The following is a 22,612-nucleotide window of genomic DNA, read 5'->3' on the forward strand; positions in this document are numbered from 1 at the left end:
ATCAGTCCTTCCAATGAACACCCAGGACTGATCTCCTTTAGGATGGACGGGTTGGATCTCCTTGCAGTCCAAGGGACTCTCAAGAGTATTCTCCAACACCACAGTTCAAAAGCATCAATTCTTTAGCGCTCAGTTTTCTTTATAGTCCAACTCTCACATCCATACATGACTACTGGAAAAACCATAGCCTTGACCAGACAAATCTTTTGGCAAAGTAATGTCTCTGCTTTTTAATATGCTGTCTAGGTAGGTCATAGCTTTTCTTCCATGGAGTAAGCGGCTTTTAATTTCATGGCTGCAGTCACTATCTACAGTGATTTTGGAGCCCCCTAAAATAAAGTCTCTCACTGTTTTCCCATCTATTTGCCATGAAGTGATGGGACTGGATGCCATGATCTTAGTTTTCTGGATGTTGAGCTTTAAGCCAACTTTTTCACTCTCCTCTTTCACTTTCATCAAGAGGCTCTTTAGTTCCTCTTCACTTTCTGCCATAAGGGTGGTGTCATCAGCATATCTGAGGTTATTGATATTTCTCCTGGCAATTTTGATTCTAGCTTGTGCTTCATCGAGTCAGGCATTTCTCACGATGTACACTGCATAGAAGTTAAATAAGCAGGGTAACAATATACAGCCCTGACGTACTCCTTTTCCTATTTGGAACTAGTCTGTTGTTCCATGTCCAGTTCTAACTGTTGCTTCCTGACCTACATACAGATTTCTCAAGAGGCAGGTCAGGTGATCTGGTATTCCCATCTCTTTCACAATTTTCCAGTTTGTTCTTGTCCACACAGTCAAAGGCTTTGGCATAGTCAATAAAGGAGAAGTAGATGTTTTTCTGGAACTCTCTTGTTTTTTCGATGATCCAGCGGATGTTGGCAATTTGATCTCTGGTTCCTCTGCCTTGTCTAAAACCAGCTTGAACATCTGGAAATTCACGGTTCACATACTGTTGAAGCCTGGCTTGGAGAATTTTGAACGTACTTTGCTAACGTATGAGATGAGTGCAATTGTGCGGCAGTTTGAGCATTCTTCGGGATTGCCTTTCTTTGGAATTGGAATGAAAACTGACCTTTTCCAGTCCTGTGGCCACTGCTGAGTTTTCCAAATTTGCTTGGATATTGAGTGCAGCACTTTCACAGCATTTTCTTTTAGGATTTGAAATAGCTCAACTGGAATTCCATCACCTCCACTAGCTTTGTTCGTAGAGATGCTTTCTAAGGCCTACTTGACTTCGCATTCCAGGATGTCTGGCTCTAGGTGAGTGATCACACCATCATGATTATCTGGGTCATGAAGACTTTTTTTTTGTACAGTTCTTCTGTGTTTTCTTGCCACCTCTTCTTAATATCTTCTGCTTCTGTTAGGTCCATTTATGTCCTTTATTGAGCCCATTTTTGCATGAAGTGTTCCCTTGGCATCTCTAATTTCCTTGAAGAGATCTCTAGTCTTTCCCATTCTATTGTTTTCCTCTATTTTTTTGCATTGATCACTGAAGAAGGCTTTCTTATCTCCCATTGCTATTCTTTGGAACTCTGCATTCAAATGAGTATATCTTTCCTTTTCTCCTTTGCTTTTGACTTCCTTTCTTTTCACAGCTATTTGTAAGGCCTCCCCAGACAGTCATTTGCTTTTTTGCATTTATTTTTCTTGGGGATGGTCTTCATCCCTGTCTCCTGTACAATGTCATGAACCTCCGTCCACAGTTCATCAGGTGCTCTATCAGATCTAATCCCTTGAAATCTATTTCTCACTTCTACTGTATAATTGTAAGGGATTTGATTTAGGTCATACCTGAAAGGTCTAGTGTTTTTCCCTTCTTCCTCAATTTAAGTCTGAATTTGGCAATAAGGAGTTCATGATCTGAGCCAGAGTCAGTTCCTGGTCTTGTTTTTGCTGCCTCTATAGAGCTTCTCCATCTTTGGCTGCAAAGAATATAATCAATCTGATTTCGGTATTGACCATCTGGTGATGTCCGTGTGTAGAGTCTTCTCTTGTGTTGTTGGAAGAAGGTGTTTGCTATGAACAGTGCGTTCTCTTGGCAAAATTCTATTAGACTTTGCTCTGCTTCATTCTGTACTCCAAGGCCAAATTTGCCTGTTAGTCCAGGTGTTTCTTGACTTCCTACTTTTGCATTCCAGTCCCCTATAATGAAAAAGACATCTTTTGGGGGTGTTAGTTCTAGAAGGTCTTGTAGGTCTTCATAGAACTGTTCAACTTCAGCTTCTTCAGCATTACTGCTCAGGGCATAGCCTTGGATTACTGTGATATTGAATGGTTTGCCTTGGAAACAAACAGAGATCATTCTGTCGTTTTTGAGACCGCATCCAAGTACTGCATTTCAGACTCTTTTGTTGACTATGATGGCTACTCCATTGCTTAAGGGATTTCTGCCAACAGCAGTAGATATAATGGTCATCTGAGTTAAATTCACCCATTCCAGTCCATTTTAGTTCGCTGATTCCTAGAATGTCGATGTTCACTCTTGCCATCTCCTGTTTGACCACTTCCAATTTGCCTTGATTCATGGACCTAACATTCCAGGTTCCTATGCAATATTGCTCTTTACAGCATCAGACTTTGCTTCTATCACCAGTCCCATCCACAACTGGGTGTTGTTTTTGCTTTGGCTCCATCTCTTCATTCTTTCTAGAGTTATTTCTCCATTGATTTCCAGTAGCATATTGGGCACCTATCGACCTGGGGAGTTCATCTTTGAATGTCTTATCTTTTTGCCTTTAAATACTGTTCATGGAGTTCTCAAGGCAAGAATACTGAAGTGGTTTACCATTCCCTTCTCCAGTGGACCATGTTTTGTCAGAACTCCCCACCATGACCTGTCTGTCTTGGGTGGCCCTACAAGGCATGGCTGTTTCATTGAGTTAGGCAAGACTGTGGTCCATGTGATCAGATTGATTTGTTTTCTGTGACTGTGGTTTTCAGTCTGGCGGCCCTCTGATGGAGAAGGATAAAAAGCTTATGGAAGCTTCTTGATGGGAGAGACTGACTGATGGGGAAACTGGGTCCTGTTCTGATGGATGGGGCCATGCCAGTAAATGTTTAATTCACTTTTCTGTTGATGGACAGAGCTGTGTTCCCCCCCTGCTATTTACCTGGGGCCAAACTATGGTGGAGGTAATGAAGATAATGGTGACCTCCTTCAAAAGATCCCATGCATGTACTGCTATGCTCAGTGCCCCAACCCTGCAGCAGGCCACCACCAACCCACACCTCCGCTGGAGACTCCTCGACACTCCCAAGCAAGTCTGGGTCAGTCTTGTGGGGTCACTGCTCCTTCCTCCTGGGTCCTGGTGCACACAAGGTTCTGTCTGTGCCCTCTAAGAGTCTATTTCCAGTCCTGTGTAAGTTCTGGCAGCTCTATGGTGGGGTTAATGGCGACCTCCTCCAAGAGGGCATATGCCATACCCAAGGCTGCTGCACGCAGAGCCCCTGCCACAGTCTACTGCTGACCGGTACCTCCACAGATGCTCAAACATGGTTCTGTCTCAGTCTCTGTGGGTTCCCTGGGTTCTGGTGTGCACAAGCTTTGTTTGAGCCCTCTGAGCATCTCTGGTGGGAATGGGGTTTGATTCTATATTTCGTCCCTCTTGCCATCTTGCTGGGGCTTCTCCTTTGCCCTTGGACATATGGTATCTTCTCACAGCCGCTCCAGCGCCTAACATCTTGCTGGGGTTTCTCTGACCTTGGACATGGGTTATCTCCTCACAGCCATTCCAGCGAAGTGCAGCCGCTGCTCCTGACCTTGGACATGGGGTATCAGCTCATACCTACTCCAGCGAAGTGCAGCTGCTGCTCCAGACCTTAGAGGTGGGTATCTTGGAAGCAGGGTTTTTGGGCTGGTGAACATATTAATATGCTGGGGGGATGATGGCCCCCCACTGCTGCTGCTGCTGCTGCTAAGTCACTTCAGTCGTGTCCGAATCTGTGTGAATCCATAGACGGCAACCCACCAGACTCCCCCGTCCCTGGGATTCTCCAGGCAAGAACACTGGAGTGGGTTGCCATTTCCTTCTCCAATGCATGAAAGTGAAAAGCGAAAGTGAAGTCGCTCAGTCATGTCCAACTCTTAGCGACCCCATGGACTGCAGCCTACCAGGCTCCTCCGTCCATGGGATTCTCCAGGCAAGAGTACTGGAGTGGGATGCCATTGCCTTCTCTGTGTGCCTCCACTGGACCCCACTATATTTATATATCTCTTACATTTGATTGTTTGAATTGTATCCTTTATGATAAACCTGTAATAGTAGGTAACAGGTTTCATGTGTTATTCTAGCAAATTATTGAAACTGAAGGGAGAGCCATCATGGAAACCTTTAACTTTGTAGCACAAATGAACAGAAGTATGGGCAACCTACTGACCCAATATTTGTAGCTGGTATCTGAAATGAGAACAATCTTGTGGGACTAAACCCTGACGTGTATAGAGTTTGACACGAACTGCAGATAGTGTCAGAATTCAATTGTGTTGTAGGACACCCAGTGGATGTCAGAATTCATTAGTATCTAGAAGGGGAAAAAAAGGCTATCAATACCACTGAGTAAAGCCTATTCAAAATCTACCCTAAAAAGATTCTTTAAAAAGTCTCAAGGTGGTTTGCAATAGCTAAACTACTTCTCAAAACAAAATTAAATTTTCTTTAAAGAAAGACATCAGAATACAATCAACAGTGTTATATTTAAAATGTCCAACATCCAATAAAAATGACTAAACACGTGAAGAAGCAAGTAGGTGTTGTCCATCACCAATAGAAAAATTACTCAATAGAAACAGACTCAAATAAAATTAGCAGATGAAATTTTAAAACAAGTATTATAAACATGTCCACAATTTAATGGGGAAAATATCTAGATTGTCTTATACAGCAAACAAACAAATAAATAGAGAGTCTTGAAAAGATTTACTGCAAAATATGAGTATGAGAAGTAACAGATACGAAAAAATGAAACAAATGGACTCTCTAAAGCTGAAGAATATAATATCTAAAGTGAAAAATTCACTGGATAGACTTAGTAGTATATTATAAATTAAAGAAAAAAGAATAATAATCTTGAAGACTGCAATAGAAACTATGTAAATTGAACCTCAGAGTGAGAAAAAGCTGGAAGCAAAATCCCACAACAAACAGCACAGTGACCTGTGGGACAATATCAATTGGCATAATACATGTGCAATTAGAGTCATAGGGTGACTCCAAAAAATATTTCAAAATGCAATACCCCCAAAATTTCCATTTTGATTAATACTGAAAACTTAATTATCTAAGAAGCTAAATGAACCTCAAGCAGAATATACACACACCCACAAACAAAAACACAAAGGAATATAATAAAAACATTATTAAAAACCCGTAGTAAAGAGAAAATCCTGGAAGCAACCAGAAAAAAAAGACACTGGATGCAGGAATCCAAAAATAAGAATTTAATAACTTCTTACCATAAATAATGAAAGTCAGGAGACAATGGGAACTTCCCAGGTGGTGCTTGTGGTAAAGAGCCTGCTGACAACACAGAACATGTAAGAGACACTGGTTTGATCGCTGGGCTGGGAAGATCCGCTGGAGGAGGCCATCACAACCCACTCCAGTACTCTTGCCTGGAAAGTCCCTTGGGCAGAGGAGTCTAGTGGGCTACAGTCCAAGGGGTCGCAAAGAGTTGGACAGGACTGAAGTGACTTAGTACGCATGCAGGAGATAATGGGATGATCTGTTTTAAATACCAAAATTTGAAAAAATAGCCCATCAACCTAGAATTTTATATCTCGCAAAAAATATTCTTCAAAGATAAAGGCAAAATTAAGACATCTTTAGAGAAGCAGAAGCTGAGGAACTTTGTCACCAGCAGATCTGCATTAAGATAAATGCTAAAGGAAGCTCTTTGGACTGAAGAAAAATAATACCAGATGGAAAACCAGATGTACAAAAGGAATTAAGAGATACATATATATATATAAAAGAGATATGTATATATATAAAAGAGACATTTCCTAATTTAAAATATCTTTAAATGTAATTGTTTAAAGCAAAACTTAAAAAAAAAAAACCCACAATATATTCTGAGTTTTATAACTAAAGCAGAAATAAAATACAAAAATGGCACAAAAGATGGGAGGGGAAAATTTTTTAAGTTGATCTTAAATTATAACTGAGATTGTTTAACATTTGAAAGTAGGCTGCAATGAATTAAAAGTATTTGAAACTTTAAAGAAACCTGCTAAAACTGAGATTAAAAGGTACGTATCTATCGTATTACTTTCTTAGGACTGCCATAACAGAGTATTATAAACTGAGTAGCTTAAAATGGCCAAAATTTATTCTCTCACGGTTTTAAGACTGAAAGGCTGAAGTCAAAGTGTCAGCAGGGCCAAGGTGACCGAAGGCAGTAAGGAAGCATCTTTTTTTTTTTTTTTTTGCCTCTTTCTAGCTTCTGGCAGCTGCTGGTAATTTTGGCATTCCTTCATTTGCAGATGCATCACTCAAATCTCTGCATCCATCATCTGGCATTCTCCTATGTGTCTGTGTGTCTCTGTTTTATTTTCTTATAAGGATATCAGTTTTTGGATTAAGGTCCTTCATAATCCACTATGACCTAATCTTAACTCTAATTATATTTGCAAGCATTATTTCCAAATTGGGTTTCATTCTGATGTTCCAGTGAACATGAATTTGGGGCATACTATTCAACTCAGCACAGCCAAGAATCCAAAAGTGGAAATCAAGCAGAAAGTAGACCGCCTCTCCAGATGTGGAAAACAGTATTGTTAAATCTCTATAGAGTTAAACCGGCCAACTACTCTTTCCATATCCAGTTCAGGCGCTTTGGTGAATGGAACATGTTTGTTTGTTAATATGTTTGTACCTATTTAGTACCAATTTCCTTCCTTTTTCTTGCTCACTGTGACCCATTCCTAGTACTCACCAGAAAGTAACCCCATCCTCTGCTCAGGGTTAAGTTCTGATGAGTTTAAGTAACTCATGTTAGTCCTGTTTCCCTTGTCAATCTCTTATTTAAGGATGAGCATGTGACCCAGTTTCTCTGGCCTTTGAAATGTGGTGGGTGCTACTAAGACTTTGGTTGCTGTTGCTGTCCCGTTGCTCAGTCATGTCCAACTCTTTGCAACCCCATGGACTGCAGCACGCCAGGCTTCCCTGTCCTTCACCATCTCCTGGAGCTTGCTCAAACCCATGTCCATTGAGTCGGTGATGCCATCCAACCATCTTGTCCTCCGTCATCCACCCTCCTTCAATCTTTCCAAGCATCAGGGTCTTTTCAAATGAGTCAGTTCTTCACATCAGGAGGCCAAAGTATTGGAGCTTCAGCTTCAGCATCAGTCCCTCCAATGAATATTCAGGACTGATTCCTTTAGGATGGACTAGTTGGATCTCCTTGCAGTCCAAGGGACTCTCAAGAGTCTTCTCCAACACCACAGTTCAAAAACATCAATTCTTCAGTGCTCAGCTTTCTTTATGATCCAACTTTCACATTCATACATGATGGAAAAACAATAGCTTTGATTATATGGACTTTTGTCAATAAAGTCAAGTCTCTGCTTTTTAACATACTGTCTAGGTTGGTCATAGCATTTCTTCCAAGGAGGAATTGTCTTTGAATTTCATGGCTGCAGTCACCATCTGCAGTAATTTTGGAGCCCAAGAAAATAAAGTCTGCCACTGTTTCCATTGTTTCCCCATCTATTTGCCATGAAGTGATGGGACTGTATGCCATGAGCTTCATTTTTTGAATGTTGATTTTTAAGCCAACCTTTCACTCTCCTCTTTCACCCTCATCAAAAGTTTCTTTAGTTCCTCTTCTCTTTCTGCCATAAGGGTGGTGTTATCTGCATATCTGAGGTTATTGATATTTCTCCCGGCAATCTTGATTCCAGCTTGTGTTTCATCCAGCCCGGCATTTTGCATGATGTACTCTACATATAAGTAAAATAAGCAGGGTGACAATATACAGCCTTGACGTACTCTTTGCCCAATTTGGAACCAGCTCATTTTTCCACGTCCAGTTCCAACTGTTGCTTCTTGACCTGTATACAAGTTTCTCAGGAGACAGGTAAGATGGTCTGGTATTCCCATCTCATGAAGAATTTTCCACAGTTTATTGTGATCCACACAGTCAAAGGCTTTAGAGTAGTCAATGAAGCAGATGTTTTTCTGGAATTCTCTTGCTTTTCAATGATCCAACAGATGTCGGCAATTTGATCTCTGATTCCTCTGCCTTTTCTAAATCCAGCTTGAATATCTGGAAGTTCTTGGTTCATGTATTCCTGAAGCCTAGCTTGGAGAATTTTGAGCATTACTTTGCTAGTGTGTGAAATGAGTGTAAATGTGTGGTAATTTGCACATTCTTTGGCATTGCCTTTCTTCGGGATTGGAATGAAAACTGACCTTTTCCAGACCTGTGGCCACTGATGAGTTTTCCAAATTTGCTGGTATATTGAGTGCAGCATTTTAACAGCATCATCTTTTAGGATTTGAAATAGCTCAGCTGGAATTCTATCACCTCCACTAGCTTACTCATATATAAAGGTTTTATTAAAACATCCTACATAGAGATGCTTGTATAAATGTAAGAGTAAGATGAGAGTTAAGCTGACATGACGATGGTCTGATATTATGAAAATCTGTGTGTTAGTTGCCTAGTTATGTCCGATTCTTTCCAATCTCTTGGATCATAGCCTGCCAGGCTCCTCTGTCCATGGAATTCTCCAAGCAAGAACATTGGAGTTGGTTGCCATTTCCTTCTCCAGGGGATCTTCCTGATCCAGGGATCAAACCCGGGTCTCCTGCCTTGCAGGCAGATTCTTTACCATCTGAACGACAAGGAAGTCCTATGAAAACCTGGATGCCTTTAAATCTCCCCATCACATTTTTTCTTCCTCTCATGGCTTGTGGGATCTGAGGTCCCCAACCAGGAACTGAAACTATGTCCTCAACTGTGACAGCGAGAAGTCTTAACCTCTGAACACCAGGGAATTCCCTCCCCATCAAAATTTTTAATTTTACATTTCTGTTTGAAAATATTTTAAAAGTGAGCTATAAGGATATTCTAGAACAGGGCTCACATTCACATTGGTGTTCATGACTGTGTTGTTACTTGGTGATCCCTTAAGTGACAGTGCTTAATTTGTAATGTGTTGTAATGAGGTCTGATATGTTCTGATGTCAAAATGATCACTGACCATCACATAATTATTACCATGCTGAAATTCTTCAACAGTTTAAGGACAAAGCTTTTCTTCTGCACTGATAAGTCACGTGACATAAACTAGTGTACCTTTGGCATGAGTGCGTTATTCATATTTCCAAAGAAGTAAATCTCTTGAGCATGTTAATGTCCAAAGTGCAGGTTATTCTGAGTCCAGCATGCCTGTGCTCCGTGCTTCTGACCTTCCCCCACTTTTTCTCTGAACTACAAGAAAGGTTTTATTCACTGTGACTGTACTGCACTCTACTTCGTGCAAATGCAAACACAGTCCTTGAAATACGTGAAAGTATTTAGTTACACGATCACATGCCAGGTGATTCCCCAGTATATTTTTATTGCATTTCTTCCTTTTAAAATGACTGAAGCTCAGAAATGTTAAGTGACTCTTCAGGGTTGCAGAACTACTGAGCGGAGGAACCATAATTTGAATGTAGGCATTTTTGCCTCCAATTATAGTGCTTTTCCAACTACACCACTGTTTTCCTAGTTAGTATGCAAACCACTGGTGATATGTCTGGTTATCTTAGGTGATAAATGGGAAAACATTTTAAACAATTGTAACTGAAAATATAATTAGCTTTATATCAAAATTATACTCTGATTTTGCATAGGACAGAGTTAAGCTAGTTAGTATCATAAAATTTTATTTTTGTCAGAACATATTAAACACAGGAGTATGGTCAGGCAAGTATATAGATGTTTCCAAATTCCAGTAAGTGAATCTTCTGTTACATAAAATTATTGAGATTAGCAATGATATAGATAACTTATATGGCTTTTCATATACCCTTTACAGGCAAATATTGAAGTATTTCTTCCATAAATTCTCAGTTATTTGCAAAATCAATACAAAGACTTGTTTCTCATATCTAATCTATTGCAGCAATAGGAAAATTTTCTTACTGATGTAAACACAGGGAAATCTTTCTCACCAGAGAACCGCATGAAGATTTAACAAATCTGTTAAAACAAGTTAAGAGTAGGGCAATACATTCTTGACATTTTTTTTTTGTCAGATAGGTGGTATCCATAAGCAACTTTTGTTTCATTCTCAAGTTCAGTGGCTTTCATAGGGAAAAACCATTTCTTATCTATTTAAATTGCAAGAAAAACTTCAGGGCTTCTAGAAGGAACTCATCACTCTGTAAAATAATGGGCATTATCGAGACTGACCTTGCAAACTAGCTTATCTCACAGATTCAAAAAGCTTAAATTTGTCCTTTCAAGGCAAGCTTATGAAAATATATCAAGTGTACTACACAATTGTCATGAAACTAGGGTGGGGGATACATGCCATGACTGGTGGGCCTAGCTTCTATTCGTTGTCTAAATTACCCAACTATTGTTTATATTTCTGAGATTCTTAGTAATGCCCTCTCCTCTTGCATGTCCTCCATGACTTGCTATATACCCACTTATTAATTCCAGGTCTGAGAATTAAGACAGTATCACTTCCTTTTCAATCTCTGTGTCTTTTATTTCTTTTTCTTGCCTTATTGCTGGGACTTCCAGTTTGGTGTTGAATAGACAGGAAAGCACTTGTTCGCAGTCATAAGAGGTGTGATAATGTGATTTATAATAAGAAATATATATTTGGTCTTCATCTCCATTTCTGGCACAGTACTCCTAACACTCTTGAAATTTTCTAAGTGACAAAAGCACTAAAGGCGTCTTTTGTCATATTAATGAGGTGACTTTTGGACTCCACCTAAGGATGAGGGCTGGTTGCCAGGGGATCCAACCGTGAGATTAGAGAGTCTGAATTTTACTTCCACACCCCATGACCTCTGAAGAGGAGGAGTTGAAGGTTGAATCAATCACAAATGGCCAATTATTTAATTAGTCATGCCCATGCAGTGAATCCTCCATTAAAAATTCAAAAGGACAAGGCTTGGAGAGCCTCTGGGTTGGTGGCCGTGTGGAGATAGGAGAGAGGTCCTCTCAGAGAGAGCATGGAACCTCTATGCCCTTTCCTCATACTTTGTCCTATGCATCTCTCTCATCTGACTGTTCCTAAGTGGTGTCCTTCTATAATTAACTGGTAATCTAGTAATTAAATGTTTCTCTCATTTCTGTAAGCTGCTCTAGCAAATGAATCAAACCCAAGGAGTGGGTGTGGAAACCTCTGATGTACAGCCAATCAGTCGTAAATGCAAGTGACAACCTGGACTTGGGATTGGTGTCGGAAGTGGAGTAGGGGTTGGGGAGAAGTCCTCTGGGACTTAATCCTTAACGTGTAGAATCTAATGCTATTTCCAGGCAGATAGTGTTGGAATAGAGTTGAGTTATAGGACACTCGGCTAGTGGCCAAAAGTTGATTGATGTGAGGGGAGAAAAGCGCATACATTAGAATTGATGTTCAGAAAGCTTTAGAAGAAAAAATTTCAGACTTTTGCCATAAGAATAGCATGAGCTGAAGTTTTTCATAGATATTTTTTGGTCTTATCTATTTTAATTCTCCTTAGTGTTTGGGAAGAATTATCCCATTTACAGATGAGAATACTGAGGCTCAAAGACATTGGGTAAATTACCTACAATTATGCAGCTAGCAAGAGGTGGTCAAGACCCCGAAGCCAGCACTATTTTGACTGTACCAATGATCCAGTTTGTCAAATGCCTAGTGCTTTATTCAATTTAAATCATTCATGTAGCAAATAATTATTGAGTTCATATTTATGTGCTGTGTTTTGAAAGTGCAAAGCACTGAATTAAAGTTATTTATTTAGTTTTAAAATTAAGATGGTACCTAGGTTATCTTTTAAGAAAGGTTTGTGGAAGATTCTGTATAGATTACTTAGAAAGATGAGAGGAAGTCACCTTACTGATGGGAAATGATGTTCAATCAGGAACATTAAGCATCAAAGAGATGCTGAGTTTTAGTTCTTAGAGCATGAGGTTGTGTCTCCAGAGATAATTTGCAACAACCTGTGTTGAAGAATTCCACTTCAAATATAGGCTGTGCTTATGGAGCAGTACCATAGGATTGGTAATTGCCACGGTCTTCTTTAGGCATCATATCAGAGAATGTCCTGTCTGATTTTATTGGGAGTTAATCTATTCTTATTATAACCATTTTAGTTGAGGAAGTTTTAATTTTAGGTCTAGATTAAAAAAAAAATCTTTGTATGTATGTATTTTCTAATTCATTCAATCTAAATTGGAGGATAATTTGCAAAGTGAAAATCACCTCATATTCCTTCTGCAGATTATGAATGAACATGAAGAGGAAGGTGAAATTGTAGAAGAGAGTCACAGAACGACAGGACTAAGAGACTGCAGTGGCCGATGTGCCGTTTTACAGATGGAGAAACTGTGGCCTAGAAATCTTAAGGCACATGTCTAAGATTACACAACTACTGTCCCGGCGGCAAAGCTCAGGTCTTTCAAACTCCTGTCTTGTGTTCCCAAGGCCTGAATTATTTCCATTTCCACAGTCTGATAAGCATCAAATGAGACCCTGGAATAGTTTACTTTCAAGATCGCTTTCAACTCAATGAGTCTTTTTGTTATTTTCTTCTTTTTTTTAAATGGCCATGCCCTGAAGCATATGGGATCTTAGTTTCTTGACCAGGGATCAAACCCATGCCCTCTGCATTGCAAGAGTGGAGTCCTAAACACTGAACCCAAGGAAGTCCCTATTTTATTCTATTATGTTTAGAATTTTATTAGTCCTACAAACACTAATATTTGAAGTATTTTATGCTATTCTCCCTGCATAAAGAAATATTTCAAATTAAAAACAAGAGTTTCTAAAAATTGATTGGAGGCCAATTTAATTGGAATCACCACTACCTTTGAATTCACATACATGTTTTAGTTAAACAACAATCTTGTCATGACTCTGCATTTATAGGATCAGTGGTTGTTCTTCTACCACCTGTTTCAATAAAGACCTGTGATTCCCCTGTCATGTTGGAAACGTTCATCTGCAGTGACTCAACACAACTGCACCTAAAAAATAAATTGATATTCAGCTTTCTCAAGATGCAAAATCAGCCTGAAAAAGTAAAAAATAGATCTGCTTTAAAATGTAAAGTGTGCACTGCCAAAAAATGAAACACACATATTCAAAATTTGAAAGCTCTGTGATAAGATTATACCAAGTAATGTTTTCTGTTTAGAAATAAAAAGTTTTTACTTTTTCCTGGATGGTGATAGAAATCATTTTTATTTCTGTCAAATCCACTGTAGCCTCTGACTCAACAGCTCTTTTCAGCTATGTCTCTAGCATCTATATAAGAATTACCTGGTTCTGCTAATTAAAAATGCAGACTTCTGCTTCTCTCCCAGGCCTCTTTTCTAGTTGGCACCCTGGGACTTTGCACTTTAATACACTTTCTTCCCCACTCCCAGGACGATTCTTACGTGCACTAAGTTTGTAGCACTGGCCTAGAAGACAATTTAATAACCTTAGTTTAAACATCACTAACCATGCCAGGTTCCTGACACTGCATTCTCTGATGATGATAACGTAATGCCTACTAAGCTCCTGTTTTAAACCCCTTGTAGCTACAGCTTTCCAGCTCCTACTTACAGGCTAATCCCCACCTGGTTTCTTGGATCAGTCTTGTACTTTTTCAACGAGAATTTCAAAACCCAAAAGTCAGTGGTCCAGGGTTCAGCAATGAGGGTGATGATGCTATGATATTGATAAATATCTTGATATTGATTGATTGATATTTGTTTATATTTATATATAATATAATATATAATTTATTTATATATATTTATATTTATAGTATAATTTATATTTATATATAATAGATATTTATCATATCCTGGCCCCTCCCTCTTTTTCTCTGTCTTAGTAGCTCCAGGGAAGGTAGAGGGTACATACTGTGCTGTGGGATCCCCCTCACCTCTAGGAGGCTTATTTCTCACTAGTTAGCTGGTTTATCCCACAAAACTTACCATACAGCCTTCAAACTCACCCTTCTCCTTCCCTCTCTTCCCTAGGTCCATACAAAGGTGCTGGTTGGGTAGGATTTGAGACTTAAGGAATATTTACATCCATGTTTTGATGGAAGAGTGAAATATTATTATTTATTTTTATCCAAAACAGTTTCAGGTCTTTGCATAGGTCTTAGAACTATCTCTAAGTTTTAATTACACTCTTCTCTGTAGTCTGATTGCCACTCAATTTAACATATATCATTGACAAGTCGTCACCTGTAGGTTATGCCTCACCTACATCTCAGACCAGAAATCCTTTGATGTTTGTGTCATGTTTTAAAGAAAGTGAGGTAGACACCAGAGGTCTCAAATCCAGTTCTTCTTGGGCTAGTGAAAGAACCAGAGGAGGCCAGGCCTTCATTTTCATCTCTAGCTGATTCTTCAAACTGCTTCTTCCTTTAGCGCCAAATGTCACATATAGCCACCTGTCTTTCTCAGCTCAGAATTGCTGGTACAGGGAGCACACTTTTATCTGTGACCTGTCTTTCTTTATGCCCTGTTATGCCTAGAAGAGGACCTTGACCAGAAAAAAGGTAATCTTCCTCCCAGAGGAAAACACAAAAAGTTTTTTGTCTTTCCATCAAGCTCTCTTTTAGCCTTGAAAAGTTTGTTTGTTCAGTCTGTAAGTCGTGTCTGACTCTGCAACCCCATGGACTGCAGCACATCAGACTTCCCTATTCACTATCTCCCTGAGTTTGCTCAAACTCATGTCCATTGAGTCGGTGATGACACCCAACCATCTCATCCTCGATCGCTCACTTCTTCTCCTCTATCTGTAACCTCTAGTTCGAGCTCCCGTATGGTGGTGACCTAGACAAGCAGCTGTGGAGATCTTGCGAGGGTTTCAGAGGATCTTGGGATTAAAAATTGCTTAAAATTTTTTTTAACATATTTTCTTAGTAACAGGTTGTTTTCTGGATTTGCAGAATAAAACCCCTGTAAGCCAAACAATCATTCTTTTTTTAAAATTTTTCTGTCTCTCATAGGAGAACCTTAATGCCTAATTATCCTAAAGTACTGTTTTGGCAGGGATGACTAGCCAAAAATTCATGCTCCTTCCAAGATGAAGAGTAACTGCTGGCAAGCAGTGGTCCCGCCAGATCCCGCAAGTCTCTGCGCCTAGTGCACGTGGCAAGAACCATGTAACTAGTCTTCATCAAAAGATCTTGAGCAGAAGTGTTGTGTGTCACCTCTGGCTGAGCTGGTAAAGTTCCAGATACGTGGATTTTCATCTCTCTTTGTCATCCGACTGCATGCAGAGGATCTGATCGAGATGACAAGGTACAGTGCAGGAAAGAAGAAACCTGAATCGCAAGTCACTGTCTTAGTAGACAGCTGCCCAGAAGAGCTGCTTGACCAGGAACACCCACTTCAAATCAGTGTGAGTGAGGAATAAACTTTTATTTTGTGCTATATTACTGAGACCTGTGGGATTGTTTGTTATAGCTGCTAGAGTCAATTACCCTGAATTATACAGCCATCAACCACAAAAGGGGGTGAAAGGGGGACAAGACCTGTTGGTCACATATGTAAGAACAACAGATATAACTAGAAACCTAGGTATCTAGACTTGCATATCTCACGTGGAGAATCCGTATCTCTAATCATCTTGCCTAAAAACCCAGTGGAAAAATTGAAAGTGTTAGTTGCTCAGACATGTCCACCTCTTGTGTGACCCCATGGACTGCAGCCTGCCAGGCTCCTCTGTCCATGGAATTCTCCCGGCAAGAGTACTAGAGTGGGTAGCCATTCCCTTCTCCAGGGGATCTTCCTGATCCAGAGAGCAAACCCGGGTCTCCTGCATCGCAGGCAGATTCTATATTGTCTGAGTTATGAGGGAAGCCACAAAAAACACAGTACTCAAAACTAATTCTTACCAAGTGCACTGTGCTGGCCACGGAGGAGCTTCGGAGACAAATCAGAGTTCCTCAAGTCTCTGTGGCAGCCCAGAGTCGCTGCCAAATAGAGGCCCTTGAGAAGTGTTTAATTGGATAGTTTGAGAGTCAGAGATGAAACAAGACACAACACAAGAAAAGCATCCTAACAGGGCTATGGGAACAGATGATAGAACAGCCAACTTTGCTTACTATGTCAGTTGTTAGTGGAGAAAAAGCCACAGCTTCTAGATGTCTCTCGCAGAACCATCACACAGACCGCACGGGGGTCCTTTCGGCTCTTAGGCAGAAAGGAAGATCACAGCTTGGGTCTCACTCCCCATCATTGCTGCTCCGGAAACTCCCAAGACTCTGGACTCTTCCTTTCATGGTCCTTTCCACCCAGGTCACCAATTGCTCCGGACCCTGAACACTCATCTCCAGTCCTTTATGAGACGGCGGCCCTGCGGCTCCAAGGACCGAGGGAGAGCAAACAGGCGCCTCTTTCTCCAGCAGAGAGTCATCTCACCACGTTCCCTTCTGCTCACACATTTCAAGTTCAAATTCTTTGGGGGGCAGGCACTTGGCATGGCCGTGTGGGCTCTCCAGTTTTCACATGGGGGCTGGGCATGAAAGCATTAGGGGGAGTTTGTGTTTCAGACATATTTTGATATTCTTAAAAATGTTTCGTGATCTTTAAAACAAAAAGGTGAACCCAAAGTATTCTGTAAAATTGGGGTAGGGGTGGATCAGAGGGTTTATTTCTCAGGCAACTTCCTGGCTGTGTCTCACCAGTGAAGCCGTTCATCACTACTCAGTTCTGCCCCTTGAGGGCACCAGAGACTGCTTTGCTGAAGAAAAGGGTGCTTTGATGCAAACCAGATGGGCTCTGGGGCAGCAATCAGCTGTGCGACCAATGGACAGAGTCAGTGTCTGGCCTGCCCTGGAAGCTCTGCCACGGGCATAGCCTGCAGAATTCTGCATGGCAGGTGGATGATAGCTGGCAACGGGGATGACGACAGGACTTAAAAGCTTGAGTTCAAATTCCAACTCTGCTGTCAGCTGTGTGGCTTTTCAAAATTCATTTAACTTCTCTGTGTTTTAGCCCCCTACGTAAAAAGATGGGGTTAAAGGAGCTGACCCCAAAGGTGTCTTCCAGCTTAATAAAATTTCTCTAAATAATAAAGAAAATGGGAAATGATAGAACAGCATGGATTCGTATTTCCTGGAACCTTTGGAAGTGTCCTTGTCCTGGGCACAGACCTTAGCAAGGATGGCAGGAGAGGAGCAAGGATGGCAGGAGAGTGGGATGGCAATAATATCAGAGCTGTGAATGACCAGGGAGGGAATGAGGCTCAGAGGTAAACTGGAGGTGGAGATCTCACAGGGTCTCCCTAGTCCATGATCCTAGGCAACGCTAGTAGAATCTGGAGAAAGATGGGATAAGCTTTTCCTGTAACCACACTGACTAGTCTAGCTGTGTGTGAAATAGCATCTGGGAGCACAGCGTAACCCAGACCTACTCAGGAATGTCAGATATCACTCACGAGCTCCACTGAAGCATGAGTGGTCATCTCGATATTATTCGCAGGCACAGATGAGCTTTCTCTGACAATTCATTTCCATTCCCAAGTCATGCATGATATTTTGGTTTGCACCAGCTCATCAGGGTAGGGAGACGAAATGTGTGCATGTAAAATCATTCCTGAATAAATGAATGAAGGAGTCAGTGACTAAGACAGAGCGAGCCCTGAGGGGAAGAGTCTTGGCTGCGAGGAGAGTGAAGGTGATTCTGATTCAGTCACAGCTTTGCCGAGCATTAGTCTCTGGCTCCTGAGCAGAGAGAGCACGGTGGCTGGTGAATGGGGTCCAGTCCACTGTCCCAACTGGTGCTTCTATGTAGGTTAAACTCAGAGACTGGGGTGTCACAAAACATCCTAAAGAGACTCTGTGAGGAGTGGGGGAAGAGGGGTCTCCTGTGCTATAAATGTCAGAGGCAGATATCAAGGAAGCCTAAGACATTATGAATGCTGGGAAAACAACACTGTCATTCTGTTGGGGGCAGTATTGGACATTTCACTCCTCATCTTGCAGTGATGCCATGAGGGACACGGATCAGTAAAGCTGAGTAGAATTACGGGGAAGAAGATTGCTTAGAGGGGGGTGTCAGGGTTGGGGCATCCATGGGAAGGCTTTGTGAGTGAGCATTGACCCCCAGTTTACAGTATTCATCACTCCTCCTGAGGAGCATTAATGAAGGCAAAGAAGCAAGTCTTCGGCCTCAGCTTTCCAGAAGTGCATCTTTCCAGAAACCCTTCCTGTCGAAGTAGCTGCAGGCAGATAGGCTCACAGAGGAGTAGGGGTATGGGTGTCAAGGACTGGAGGCAAGGGATGCACAGAGGGTATGCGGTATGAATGGAGGGCTTGCCTTTTAGTCCTGGCTTCTGCCTACCAGAAAGAATGAAGGGATGGAGCTAAAGCAAAAACAACACCCAGCTGTGGATGGGACTGGTGATAGAAGCAAAGTCCAATGCTGTAAAGAGCAATATTGCATAGGAACCTGGAACGTTAGGTTCATGAATCAAGGCAAATTGGAAGTGGTCAAATAGGAGATGGCAAGAGTGAACGTTGACATTTTAGGAATCAGAGAACTAAGATGGACTGGAATTGGTGAATTTAACTCAAATGACCATTTTATCTACTACTGTGGGCAAGAATCCCTTAGAAGAAATGGAGTAGCCATCATAGGCAACAAAAGAGTCTGAAATGCAGTACTTGGATGCAATCTCAAAAACGACAGAATGATCCCTGTTTGTTTTCAAGGCAAACCATTCAACATCATGGTAATCCAAGGCTATGCCCCAACCAGTAACGCTGAAGAAGCTGAAGTTGAACGGTTCTATGAAGATCTACAAGACCTTTTAGAACTAACACTAAAAAAGATGTCCTTTTCATTATAGGAGACTGGAATGCAAAAGTAGGAAGCCAAGAAACACCTGGAGTAACAGACAAATTTGGCCTTGGAATGCGGAATGAAGCAGGGAAAAGACTAATAGAGTTTTGCCAAGAGAAAACACTGGTCATAGCAAACACCCTCTTCCAGCAACATAAGAGAAGACTCTACACATGGACATCACCAGATGGTCAACACCGAAATCAGATTGATTATATTCTTTGCAGCCAAAGATGGAGAAGCTCAATAGAGGCAGCAAAAAGAAGACTGGGAGCTGACTCTGGCTTAGATCATGAACTCCTTATTGCCAAATTCAGACTTAAGTTGAAGAAAGTAGGGAAAACCACCGAACCATTCAGGTATGACTTAAATCAAATCCTTTACGATTATACAGTAGAAGTGAGAAATAGATTTCAAGGGATTAGATCTGATAGACAGTGCCTGATGAACCATGCATGGAGGTTTGTGACATTGTTTAGGAGACAGGGATCAAGACCATTCCCAAGAAAAAGAAATGCAAAAAGGCAAAATGGTTGTCTGAGGAGGCCTTAGAAACAGCTGTGAAAAGAAGAGAAGCAAAAGGTAAAGGAGAAAAGGAAAGATATACCCATTTGAATGCAGAGTTCCAAAGAATAGCAAGGAGAGATAAGAAAGTTTTCCTCAGTGATCAGTGCAAAGAAATGGAGGAAAACAATAGAATGGGAAAGACTAGAGATCTCTTCAAGAAAATTGAGATATCAAGGGAACATTTCATGCAAAGATGTGCTCGATAAAGGACAGAAATGGCATGCACCTAACAGAAGCAGAAGATATTAAGAAGAGGTGGCAAGAATACACAGAAGAACTATACAAAAAATATTTTCATGACCCAGATGATAATGATGGTGTGATCACTCACCTAGAGCCAGACATCCTGGAATGCGAAGTCAAATGGGCCTTAGTAAGCATAACTACAAACAAAGCTAGTGGAGGTGATGGAATTCCAGCTGAGCTATTTCAAATCCTAAAAGATGATGCTGTGAAAGTGCTGCACTCAATATGCCAGCAAATTTGGAAAACTCAGCAGTGGCCACAGGACTGGAAAAGGTTAGTTTTCATTCCAATCCCAGAGAAAGGCAATGCCAAAGAATGCTCAAACTACCACACAATTGCACTCATCTCACACGTTAGCAGAGTAATGTTCAAAATTCTCCAAGCCAGGCTTCAACAGTATGTGAACCATGAACTTCCAGATATTCAAGCTGGATTTAGAAAAGGCAGAGGAACCAGAGATCAAATTGCCAACATCCGTTGGATTATCAAAAAAGTAAGAGAGTTCCTGAAAAATATCTATTTCTGCTTTATTGACTATGACCAAGCTTTTGACTGTGTGGATCACCACAAACTGTAGAAAATTCTTCAAGAGATAGGAATACCAGACCACCTGACCTACCTCTTGAGAAATCTGTATGCAGGTCAGGAAGCAACAGTTAGAACACTGGACATGGAACAACAGACTGGTTCCAAACAGGAAAAGGAGTATGTCAAGGCTGTATATTGTCACCCTGCTTATTTAACTTCTATGCAGAGTACATAATGAGAAACGCTGGGCTGAAAGAAGCACAAGCTGGAATCAAGATGGCCGGGAGAAATATCAATAACGTCAGATATGCAGATGACACTACCCTTATGGCAGAAAGCAAAGAAGAACTAAAGAGCTTCTTGATGAAAGTGAAAGAGGAGAGTGAAAAGTTGGCTTAAAGCTCAACATCCAGAAAACTAATATCATGGCATCTGGCCCCATCACTTCATGGGAAATAGATGGGGAAACAGTGGAAACAGTGTCAGACTTTATTTTTTGATGCTCCAAAATCACTGCAGATGGTGACTACAGCCATGAAATTAAAATATGCTTACGCCTTGGAAGAAAAGTTATGACCAACCTAGACAGGATATAAAATGGAGAAGGCAATGGCACCCCACTCCAGTACTCTTGCCTGGAAAATCCCATGGATGGAGGAGCCTGATAGGCTGCAGTCCATGGGGTCGCTAAGAGTCGGACATGACCGAGCGACTTCAATTTGACTTTTCACTTTCATGCATTGGAGAAGGAAATGGCATCCAGTGTTCTTGCCTGGAGAATCCCAGGGCTGGAGGAGCCTGGTGGGCTGCCGTTTATGGGGTTGCACAGAGTTGGACACGACTGAAGTGACTTAGCTTAGCAGACAAGATATTAAAAAGCAGAGACATTACTTGGCCAACAAAGATCTGTCTGGTCAAGTTATGGTTTTTCCAGTAGTCATGTATGGATGTGAGACTTGGACTATACAGAAAGCTAAGTGCCGAAGAATTGATGCTGTTGAACTGTGGTGTTGGAGAAGACTCTTGAGAGTCTCTTGGAGAGCAAAGAGATTCATCCAGTCCATCCTAAAGGAAATCAGTCCTGAATATTCAATGGATGGACTGATGCTGAAGCTGGGGCTCCAATACTTTGGCCACATGAGGCGAAGAACTGACTCATTTGAAAAGACCCTCATGCTGTGAAAGATTGAAGGTGGGAGGAGAAGGGGCCGACAGGGGATGAGATGGTTGGATGGCATCGCCAACTCGATGAACATGAGTTTGAGTGCAGTCCGGGTGTTAGTGATGGATAGGAAGGCCTGGCATGTTGCAGTCCATAGGGCTGCAAAGAGTTGGACACAACTGGGCGACTGAACTGAATGGAACTCTGCCTACCTGCTGTTGTAAAAATCTGATATCGTCCCTGACTGGTCATTAGTTTTCTTATTTGCACAATGGGAACCATACTCACACTTCTCTAAGAACGTTCTCATGATCATTAGATGAGAGAATACCAGCAAAAGAGCTTAGGAAAACTGTAATGCATGGTATAAAAATAAACTTTATCATGAATGACAGAGGTGGTGTGTGTGTGTGTGTGTGCAGCCAGAGCTCCAGGATTATTTCTATTTCTGCTTGGTGGGTTTTTGAAGATCCTGCAAGTTTGCCAGAGCTACTTCTATTGGGTGACTGAAGGTGGTGGCTAATTAAGTTTTTGAATGGACTCAAGAGCATTCTGTATTTGGCTTGAATCCTTGCATTGCCACCTGAAATCATTTTTTTGTAGTAGGTTGGAAGGAGATCTGGGGGTACCTGCAAATTTTCTTCTAGTTCTCAGCATAGGAGATCCGCTCCTATTTGGCCATGGTAACCTACAACTGACTTGACAGCTAGCAGTAGTGACTACAAAACATTGTTTTGTAACTCACTGGGTCATGCATTCCTCTCTGGGTGTGCCAAGAAATCCCATATCACATGGTTGCACATCCAGGCAATTTAGACATGCACAGGTTTGAAGGGCCTGAGAAGATAACTCCTTGGGGACAGACAATGCAGCATAGTCCCAAAACATGTCTCTGAAAGGCCGTATGGACCCTCTTGTCTCCATGTGCCACCGGTGCCACTGTGATGTGCATCCAATAATAATAACACATTTTTTAAACAACAACAAAATATATATCTATGTGACTGCACTGGGTCTTCGTTGTGGCACGTTGGATCCTTAGTCGTGGCATGTGAACTCAGTTGCAGCATGTGAGATCTAGTTCCTTGACCAAGGACT

General features: G+C 41.3%; 1 long non-coding RNA gene across 1 annotated transcript; it reads left to right on the plus strand.

Moving 5' to 3' along the window:
• Positions 1-760: 760 nt before the first annotated feature.
• On the plus strand, positions 761-13,380 carry LOC138417329 (uncharacterized). Its single transcript, XR_011248076.1, has 3 exons — positions 761-1,257; positions 3,727-3,825; positions 12,437-13,380. It is a non-coding gene; the product is annotated as an uncharacterized lncRNA (long non-coding RNA).
• Positions 13,381-22,612: the final 9,232 nt, after the last annotated feature.

The sequence above is a fragment of the Ovis canadensis genome, chromosome 1 (genome assembly GCF_042477335.2).
Source record: "Ovis canadensis isolate MfBH-ARS-UI-01 breed Bighorn chromosome 1, ARS-UI_OviCan_v2, whole genome shotgun sequence".
NCBI lineage: Eukaryota > Metazoa > Chordata > Mammalia > Artiodactyla > Bovidae > Ovis > Ovis canadensis.